Genomic DNA, 11131 nt, shown 5'->3' with positions numbered 1-11131 from the left:
GCTAAGCCATTTGTCTGCTGTGTGGCTTTGGGCAAGTCATTTCACTTCTCAGTGCCTCAGTTCCCTCATCTGTAAAATGGGGATTGAGAATGTGAGCGCCACTTGGGACAGGGACTGTGTCCAACCCGATTTGTTTGTATCCACCCCAGCACTTAGTACAGTTCCTGGTAACATAATAAGAGCTTAACAAATACCATAATTAACACTATTATTATTGTTTGCATAAGGAGGTGAGCTTGGGGCAGAGCTGTGAGGGGTGGGGAAAAGGAAAGGAGGAAAAGATGGGGATGTGGGGAAAGTCAAAGAGGGGTAGGGAAAGAGGGGAAAGGACAGACGAGAGGAAGGGGAGAGGGAGAGAAAGGAAATGAGGAAGATGGAGGGAAATAAGGGAAGAGGAAACATGTGGATGGCCTAGTAGAAAGAGTGTGATCTTGGGAGTCCGAGGACATGGATTTTAATCCCAGCTCTGCCAATCGCACATGACTTTCCTCATATGTAAAAATAGGGATTAAATGTCTGTTCTCCCTCTTACTAAGACTGCAAGCCCCATGTGGGACAGGGCCTGTGTCTTGAGCTGTGTCTTGCCTGATTAACTTGTATCTAGCCCAGAGTTTAGCATGGCCCCAACTAAGCCCTCAATTCCTCTTCTTCCACAGCTTTCCGCATTGCCCTTGCATCCTTTATCCACCCCTCCCTTGGCTCCACAACATTTATGTCCATATCCATAATTTATTTATATTAATGACTGTTTCACTGTGGGCAGGGAACCTGTCTACCAAATTTGTTCATTCCTCTCCCGCTAACATTTCATCTCCCTACTCCCATTTCTACCCAGACTTTTGGGGCAGGTTACATATACCCACTGTCTTCAATAATAATAATAATGGTATTTCTTAAGCGCTTACTATGCGCCAAGCACTGTTCTAAGTGCTGGGGTAGATACAACGTAATCAGGTTGTCCCATGTGGGGCTCACAGTCTTAATCCCCATTTTACAGATGAAGTAAGTGAGGCACAGAGAAGTTAATTGACTTGCCCAAGGTCACACTGCAGACCTGGGTTCTAATGCTGCTCTGCCACTTGTCTGCTGTGTGACCTTGGGCAAGTCAATTAACAGTTACCTCATCTGGAAAATGGAGATTAAGACTGTGAGCCCCACGTGGGACAACCTGATTACCTTGTATCTACCCCAGCTCTTAGAACAGTGTTTGGCACATAGTAAGCACTTAACAAATGCCATAATTATGATTATTATTATAAGTGGCAGAGCTGGGATTAGAACCCACATCCTCTGACTCCCAAGTGCATGCTCTTTCCACTAAGCCACACTGCTTCTACCATTCTACCTACTTTCTGCCTACCTACACCTTTCTACCTACTCTCTTCTTGACTCCTCTTCAATCAGGGTTTTGGGCCTCTTCATTCCACTCAAAATGCACTTTCTAAAGTCACCAATCACCTGCTTAAGATCAAGTCCAGTAGACTATTCAGTTCTAAACCTCTGTGATGTCTTAGTTCCCTTGGACACTGTGGACTTCTCCTTCCTCCTTAAGAAGGATCTTGACCTACTGGATAGAGTATGGGCTTGGGAGTCAGAAGAACATAGGTTCTAATCCTGATTCTGCCACCTGTCTGCTGTATGGCCTTGGGCAAGTCACTTAACTTCTCTGTGCCTCAGTTACTTCATCTGCAAAATGGTAATCAAGACTGTGACCCCCCTGTGGGACACGGACTACATCCAATCTGATTATCTCTACTTACTCCAGTGCTTAGAACACAGTAAGTGGTTAACAAGTGGTTAGACCTTGGTTTCGCCACCATGATATTAACCATGGGATATCCCCCTTTCCCTCTGCTCCTCCCCCTCTCCCTTCCCATCCCCTCAGCACTGTACTCGTCCGCTCAACTGTATATTTTCCATTACCCTATTTATTTTGTTAATGAAATGTACATCGCCTTGATTCTATTTAGTTGCCATTGTTTTTACGAGATGTTCTTCCCCTTGACTCTATTTATTGCCATTGTTCTTGTCTGTCCGTCTCCCCCGATTAGACTGTAAGCCCGTCAAACGGCAGGGACTGTCTCTATCTGTTGCCGACTTGTTCATTTCAAGCGCTTAGTACAGTGCTCTGCACATAGTAAGCGCTCAATAAATACTATTGAATTGAACCAGATTCTCCTATTTCTGTTGCCGCTCCTTTTCAGTCCCGTTCACTAGCCCCTCTCCTGTCTTGCATGCCCTAACTGCAGGCGTCCCGCAATGCACTGTACTGGGTCCCCTATACTCTTCTAGCTTTACACTCACTCTCTTGGGGAACCCATCTGCTTCCTTCACTTCAGCTGCCCTCTTAATGTGGACAACTCTCAAATCTACATTTCCAGCTCTGACCCCTCTTCGCACTTATGAACCTGCATTTCCTCTTGCTTCCAGGAAATCTCCAGTTGAAAGACTTGCTGATATCTCAAGCTTAGTATGTCTGAAGCTAAATTACTCATTTTCTCTCTTAAACATTCTCCATCTCCATACTTTCCTATCCTTGTCAATGACACCATCATCCTCCATATCCCAGAAGTTGACAATCTTGTTATCTTTTACTCTTCAATTTATTTCAATACTCACATCCAAACCACTGCAAATCCTATCTGTTATTACTATCCAGCATTTCTGCCCATTCCTCTTCATCCAGGCAGCCACTAACTTGGTCACTACTGAGTGCTTACTCTGCCCATGTCTTCCCCATCCTAAAAAAACCCTCTCTCGACCCCACTTCCCCTTCCATTTATCGCCCTATCTCCCTTCAACCTCTCCTTTCCAAGCTCCTAGAATGAGTTGTCTACACCCGCTGCCTAGAATTTCTCAACTCCACTTCTCTCCTGGTCCCCCTCCAATCTGGCTTCTGACCCCTCCACTCTACCGAGACTGCTCTCTCAAAGGTCACCCATGACCTCCTTCTTGCCAAATCTAATGGCTCCTACTCTATCCTAATCCTCCTCGACCTCTCAGCTGCCTTTGGCAATGTAGACCATCCCCTTCTCCTCCATACCTTATCTCACCTTGGCTTCACGGACTCCGTCCTCTCCCGGTTTTCCTCTTATCTTTCTGGCCGTTCATTCTGGGTCTCCTTCGCAGGCTCCTCCTCCCCTTCCCATCTTTTAACTGTAGGAGCTCCTCAAGGGTCAGTTCTTGGACCTCCTCTGTTCTCCATCTACACTCACTCCCTTGGTGAACTCAATCACTCTCATGGCTTCAACTATCATCTCTATGCAGATGTCACACAGATCTACATCTCTGCCCTGTCCTCTCCCCCTCCCTTCAGGCTCATATGTCCTCCGGCCTCTGGAACGTCTCTACCTGGATGTCTGCCTGCCACCTAAAACTCAACATGTCCAACACTGAGCTCCTTATCTTCCCTCCCAAGCCCTGTCTTCTTCCTGAATTCCCTATCACTGTGAATGGTACGTCCATCCTTCCCGTCTCTCAAGCCCTCAACCTTGGTGTCATCCTTGACTCGGCTCTCTCATTCACCCCACACATCCAATCCGTCACCAAGACCTGCTGGTCTCACCTTAAAATATTGTCAAGATCCGCCCTTTCCTCTCCACCCAAACAGCTATCTTACTGGCACAGGCTCTCATAATATCCCGGCTGGATTATTATGTCAGCCTTCTTTCTGATCTCCCTTCCTCCTGTCCCTCCCCACTCCAGTCTGTTCTTCATTCCAATGCCTGGCTCATCTTCCTGCAGAAACACTCTGGGCATGTCACTCCCCTTCTTAAAAACCTCCAGTGGTGGCCTATCAACCTCCGCACAAAAAAAAACTTCTCACTCTAGGCTTCAAGGCTCTCCATCACCTTGCCCCTTCCTACCTCTCCTCTCTTCTCTCTTTCTACTGCCCACCCTGTAGGCTCCGCTCCTCCGCCGACCACCTCCTCACCGTCCCCCGTTCTCACCTATTCCGCCGTCGACACTGGCCCACCACCTCCCGCTGTTCTGGAATGCCCTCCCTCCACACCTCAGCCAAACTAATTCTCTTCCCCTCTCCAAAGCCCTACTGAGAGCTCACCTCCTCCAGGAGGCCTTCCTTCCCAGACTGAGCTTCCCCTCTTTCCCTCTGCGTTCCCTGCTGCCTCTCTGCCCCCCCTTTACTTCCCCTCAGCTAAGCCCCCTTTTCCCCCCTTTCCCTCTGCTCCTCCCCCTTTCCTTTCCCCTCCCCTCAGCACTGTGCTCGTCTGCTCATTTGTATATATTTTTATTACCCTATTTATTTTGTTAATGAGATGTACATCCCCTTGATTCTATTTATTGCTATTGTTTTTGTCTGTCTCCCCCGATTAGACTGTAAGCCCATCAAAGGGCAGGGACTGTATTTGTTACTGATTTGTACATTCCAAGCGCTTAGTACAGTGCTCTGCACATAGTAAACGCTCAATTAATACTATTGAATGAATGAATGAATGAAATACAATAGTTGGTAAAGTTGTGCAGTACAATAGTTATGTTATTATGGGTGGAGCCGTAATACCAGAACGCTATTGGTAGAAATCCAGATATCAGACTGACCTTGTCCACTTCAAGTTGATCCTTGCTTGCTATACCTCTGCCCTCTTCTCTGCCTGGCAACAATGCTTTTCCATCTTAGGGCAGGGACTGTCTCTGTTGCTGATTTGTACATTCCAAGCACTTAGTACAGTGCTCTGCACATAGTAAGCACTCAATACTATTGAATGAATGAATGAATGAATGAATGAATGAATGAATCTTTTTTGACTCCAATGCCCTTTGCCCTCACCAGCTGTTTCAGATGTTTACCTCCCTCCTCAAATCCCTTGTGCCCCACTTCTCCCATCTCTTCCCCCTAATGACCTGACCAAGTGCTTTAATGCCCCATCCTCCTCCTACTATTCCTCTCCAAACTCCTTGAGCAAGTTGTCTACACTCGCAACCTCAAGTTCCTCTCCTTGACCCCCTCCAATCTGACTTCTGCAGCCTTCACTTCACAGAAACCACCCTCTCAAAGGTCACGAATGAACTTCTTTTTGCCCAATCCAATGGCCTATGCTCCATCCTAATTCATTCATTCATTCATTCAATAGTATTTATTGAGCGCTTACTATGTGCAGAGCACTGTACTAAGTGCTTGGAATGTACAAATCGGCAACAGATAGAGACAGTCCCTGCCCTTTGACGGGTTTACAGTCTAATCGGGGGAAACAGGCAGACAAGAACAATGGCAATAAATAGAGTCAAGGGGAAGAACATCTCATAAAAACAATGGCAAATAAATAGAATCAGGGTGATGTACATCTCATTAAACAAAATAAATAGGGTAATGAAAACATATACAGTTGAGCGGACGAGTACAGTGCTGAGGGGATGGGACAGGAGAGGGGGAGGAGCAGAGGGAAAGGGGGGAGAAGAGGGCTTAGCTGAGGAGAGGTGAAGGAGGGTTAGAGGAAGCTGAGGGAAAAGGGGGGACTCAGTCTGGGAAGGTCTCTTGGAGGAGGTGAGCTTTAAGTAGGGATTTGAAGAGGGGAAGAGAATTAGATAGTTGGAGGTGAGGAGGGAGGGCATTCCAGGACTGTGGGAGGACGTGGCCCAGGGGTCGACGGCAGGATAGGCGAGACCGAGGGACGGTGAAGAGGTGGGCGGCAGAGGAGTGGAGCGTGCGGACTGGGCAGTAGAAAGAGAGAAGGGAGGAGAGGTAGGAAGGGGCAAGGTGATGGAAAGCCTTGAAGCCTAGAGTGAGAAGTTTTTGTTTTGTGCGGAGGTTGATAGGCAACCATTGGAGGTTTTTAAGAAGGGGAGTGACATGCCCAGAGCGTTTCTGCAGGAAAATGAGTCGGGCAGCAGAGTGAAGAATAGACTGGAGCGGGGCGAGAGAGGAGGAAGGGAGATCAGAGAGAAGGCTGACACAGTAGTCTAGCCAGGATATTACGAGATCCTGTAGCAGTAAGGTAGCCGTTTGGGTGGAGAGGAAAGGGCGGATCTTGGCGATGTTATAAAAGTCCTAATCCTCCTTGACCTCTCAGCTGCCTTTGACACTGTCAACTACGCTCTTCTAGAGACATTATCCAACCTCGGCTTCACTGACACTGTCCTCTCCTGGTTCTTCTCCTGTCTCCCTAACTGTGGGAGTCCCTCAGTTCTGGGTCCCTTCTATTCTCCATCTACACCCATTCCCTTGGATAATGCTGGATAATATTTCTAGGAGAAGGGGGTGGTTGAAGGCAACTGAGAGATTGAGGAGGATTAGGATGTAAAGAAGCTACTGGAGTTTGAAAGAAAGAGATCATTTGTGACGTTGGAGAGGGAGGTTTCTGTGGAGTGAGGGGGCAGGAAGCTAGATTGGAGGGGGCCAAGGAGAGAATTGAAGGAGAGTCACTTGAGACAGCAGGTAATATAAGTAATACAAGTAATTAGATATTGACGTATTGTCTCCATTGACACGTGCATACATGTATGACCTATGATACAGTCACTTTATTTGTTCTGATTATCACATTTGTAAATACTTTCACATCTTGCTTCCCCACTAGAGTGTATGCTTTTTATAGGCTGGGAACACTATTTATAATTCTTTTCTACTTTCCTAAGCACATATTTAGGACACTGCATTACATACAATGTCCACACAATCATAATAATAATTATGGTATTTGTTAAGCACTTACTCTGTGTCAAGCACTGTTCTAAGCACTAGGGTAGATACAAGGTAATCAGGGTGTCTCGTGGAGCTCACAGTCATAATCCCCATTTTACAGATGAGCTAACTGAGACACAGAGAAGTGAAGTGACTTGCCCAAAGTCACACAGCTGATAAATACCTGTGACAACAACTACTGGAAAATAAGGAAAAGGTGAGATCCATGTGCCCCAGGGTCCTTAGAATATGGGAAATTCTGGGGTTTGCAGGACCCCCAAATGGCCAAGACAACCACCTTCTTTCTTCCTGACACTAAGGGAGTGAACACCATTCCCACTTTTGGAGTTCTGGTAAGGTTCTTACTAAGAGCTGTCTACCTGGAGGGGCAAAATTGCTTCACCTAAGTACTGTCCCAGTGAAATATTTTATGTTGTCAAGTTTTACTCTTTCAGTCTTTTATTAGTTATTTGTTCATCATGTGTCTGCTTCCACCTCCTGTTGAGAACTAAAGTGAGCTTGTCTGAAGATTCAAGTGGAAGGTAATGGAGGAACATGGGTTCCTGTTTTGGCACATGTTTTAAGAATTCTGAGGGGTTGGGTTATTGTTTTGGGAGGGGGTTTTATAGGAACCTGTAGTCATTCCACTCAGGCAGGGGGAGGGAGCGGAAAGGGGAGTGGGTCAGGAGTAATCAATCAATGGTATTTATTGAGACTTATTAATTTCTGAGTACACTGTATTAAGCACTGTACTTTGGAGAGTATAATATAGGAGAGTTGGTTAGACATGTCCTCTGCCCCCAAGAGCTTATAGTCTAGAGTGTGCAGTTCTGCATTTTAGGGTAACCCTTCCCTCTCCACCCAAACTGCTATCACGATAATCCTATCTCTTCTGCTATCTGACCTTCTTGCTGACCTTCCAGCCTCCTCTCTCTCCCCACTTCAGTCCATACTTCCCTCCAATATCTGGATGATTTTTCTACAAAAACTTTCAAGCCATGTTTCTCCAATCCTCAAGAACCGGAAGTGGTTGCCCATCCACCTTCAAATCAAACAGAAACTCCTCACCATTGGTTTTAAAGCACTCGATCACCTTGCCCCCTCCTTCCTCACCTCGTTATTTTCCTACTACAACTCAGCCCACACACTTTGCTCCCCTAATGTTGACCTTTTCATTGTACCTCTGTCTTGTCTATCTTGCCGCTGACCACTCGCCCACATCCTGTCTCTGACCTGGAACGCCTTCCTGCCTCATATCCAACTGACAATTTCTCTTCACCCCTTCAAAGTGCTATTAAAGGCACGTCTCCTCCAAGAGGTCTTCCCTGACCTTTTCCCTCTTCTCCCTCTCCTTTCTGCCTTGCCCCGACTTAATAATATTAATAATACCAATAATGATAATAATAATCATGGTATTTGTTAAGCACTTACTATGTGTCAAGCAATGTACTAAGCACTGGGGTAGGTGCAAAATCACCAGGTCCCACATGGGGCTCACAGCCTAAGTAGAAAGGGGAACAGCAAGAAGCAGCGTGGCTCAGTGGAAAGAGCTCGGGCTTGGGAGTCAGAGGTCGTGGGTTCTAATCCCGCCTCTGCTACTTATCAGCTCTGAGACTTTGGGCAAGTCACTTCACTTCTCTGTGCTTCAGTTACCTCATCTGTAAAATGTGGATTAAGACTGTGAGCCCCAAGTGGGACAACCTAATTACCTTGTATCTACCCAGCACTTAGAACAGTGCTTGGCACATAGTAAGCGCTTAACAAATACCAAAATTTTTAACAGGTATTGAATTCCCCATTTTGCAGATGAGGGAAATGAGGCACTGAGAATTAAAGTGATTTGCCCAAGGACACACAGTAGACAAGTAGTGGAGCTGGGATTAGAACCCAGGTCCTCTGATTCCCAGGCCTGTGCTTCTAGATCATGCTTCTTCTCACCCCTACTCCCAGACCCAAAGAATTTATGTACATATGTGTAATTTATTTGTTTATATTGTTGCAGACTGCCTCAAGATGGCGATGGTGAGGCCAGCCTCAAGCCCATGTCAAGGACCTGCGCCACGTGAAATGTAAAATGCTTGCGCCATTGCCTGTGCCATGTGGACTGTAAAATGGCCACGCCATGTGAAACTCCTCCACCATGTGCCACTTCAAACTTCGAGCGCCACTCTTGCGCGGGCCGGTCAGGTGTCATGGGATCATGAAAGTGTTTACCAACTGGGCCTGCCAGCACTCCTCAGGAAATGCTCCTCTGTCAACCATAGAGTGTGCAATTCTAGAAGAATGGAAGAGGAGGGCAAAACATGCGATTGTTGGATTTGGAGAAAATCAGGATACTGGTTAAGAGGGACCTAACTGTTCCTGGGCCGAAGGCTCAGTCTCCAAGCCTCCGGTGCAGGACGTGGGAGGGCGATAAAAGAGAATTTTCAGTGGGAGAGGAGGCATTTTGCATCATGCCCAATTCTGGAAAATCTGTGCTTCATGCCAACAGCCTCACCTCAAAACGTCTCCCATCACGGGTCTTCACGGCCCAGGGGCGTGTAGGGGAAAAGTCATTTGATGCAGAAATCTTCTTTTGGCTCACCATCATCCATCCTTGCTTCCCTGGTCTTTGTGGTGGGTGAGGGGGTGGGGGGAACCCCAAAGAAACCCTGCAGGGGCAAAGGGGAGATTCTCTCCATACAGAATCTCCTGAAAAACCTGGTCCAGCTGTCCAGGATATCCACAATATGGAGAAGCAGCGTGGCTCAGTGGAAAGAGCATGGGCTTTGGAGTCAGGGCTCATTCGTTCGAATCCCAGCTCTGCCACTTGTCAGCTGTGTGACTGTGGGCAAGTCACTTAACTTCTCTGTGCCTCAGTTCCCTCATCTGTAAAATGGGGATTAAGACTGTGAGCCCCACGTGGGACAACCTGATTCCCCTATGTCTACCCCAGCGCTTAGAACAGTGCTCGGCACATAGTAAGCGCTTAACAAATACCAACATTATTATTATTTACCGATTGGTTACTGTTACTATGTGTGCCTAGCCCCGATTGGGTGCCCTGTGCCAGCGGGGGGTTCCGCCGTACCAATAAAGCTGGCAGGGCGACCCGGGATTGGGGCGCTGCAGTCACTCGTACCCCACTGGGGTGAACGGGCCGCTCGCCACTTTCCTACTGTCCTGTTCTTTGACCCGTTCTCTCGGAGTCTTTCGTCTCTTCATCGACTAAACGAACCTTTTCTAATTTGTCTAATTTTTGTCGATAACAATATTAATGTCTGTCTCCTCCTCCAGACTGTAAGCTCACTGTGGGCAGGGAATGTGTCGGTTATATTGTACTTTCCCAAGATCTTATACAGTGCTCTGCACACAGTAAGCATTCAATAAATATGATTGACCGGCTGACTACAATCTAGTGTAATGTCAGTCATAATTCTGAGAGAGGTGTCAGGTGATAATTCAGGTGTTTGGAAAAATACCATTACCAAGTGACCCAAGTGATTCTGGGAGGCCTGCCAAGCCTGAGGGTAGGTAAACCAGGAGATAGACATCACGGATTTTTGGCAGTGGTTCCTTCTGGGTGTGCTTCTAAAGCTTATTCGCCCCTCCTTTGCATTTATATGTCAGTCATTGGATCAGTTGTATTTAGTGAGTGCTTACTGTGTGCAGAGAGTTGCAATAAGTGCTTGGGAGAGTACCATATAACACAACTGGATGTCATGCTTCCTGCCTACAATGAGGCTCTCAATTTATCCAACCAATCCACTGTGCTAAGTAATTGGGGAGTTTAGGAGAGTTGTAGACATGATCCTTGTCTTCAAGAAGCTTTCAGTTTGGTAGGGATCAGAGATCAAAATACATTACAGGCAGCGTGAAAATAGACACATAAGAGCTGGGTGGACAAAGGATTGGGCGAAAACTAAGTTCTAAAGGTGATAGACTCAAATGCAGAGGTCACACATATAGGGAGGGAAAATAGGCCTCCCTTAACCCCACGGCTCCCTCCAACTATTGCCCCATCTCCCTCCTACCATTCTTCCCCAAACTCCTTGAGCGAGTTGTCTATACCTGCTACTTCTACTTCCTCTCCTCTGATTCTCTCCTTGACCACCTCTACTCTGGCTTGTGACCCCTTTACTTCATGGACACTTCCCTCTCTGAGGTAACCAGTCACCGCCTTCTTGTCAAATCTAATGGCCTGTATTCCAACCTAATCTTCCTTGACTTCTCATTTGCTTTCTGGAAACATTATTGAACCTTGACTGCACTGATACTGTCCTCTTCTGGTCCTCCTCATTCATTCTCATTCTCAGCTTTTTTTGCCGGTTCCTCTCTGTCTCCAACCCCTAACTGAGGGAGTTCCTGATGCTTTCATCTATACCCACTCCCTTAGAGGACTAATTCACTCCCATGACTTCAACTACCATCTCTATGAGATTGATTCCCAAATCTATGTCTCCAGTCCCGATCTTTCTCCTTCTCTGCAGTCTCATTTTCCTTCTGCCTTCA

This window comes from Ornithorhynchus anatinus, chromosome 17 (assembly GCF_004115215.2).
Source record: "Ornithorhynchus anatinus isolate Pmale09 chromosome 17, mOrnAna1.pri.v4, whole genome shotgun sequence".
NCBI lineage: Eukaryota > Metazoa > Chordata > Mammalia > Monotremata > Ornithorhynchidae > Ornithorhynchus > Ornithorhynchus anatinus.
The sequence above is the reverse complement of the archived record's forward strand: the minus strand, read 5'-3'. Positions refer to the sequence as shown.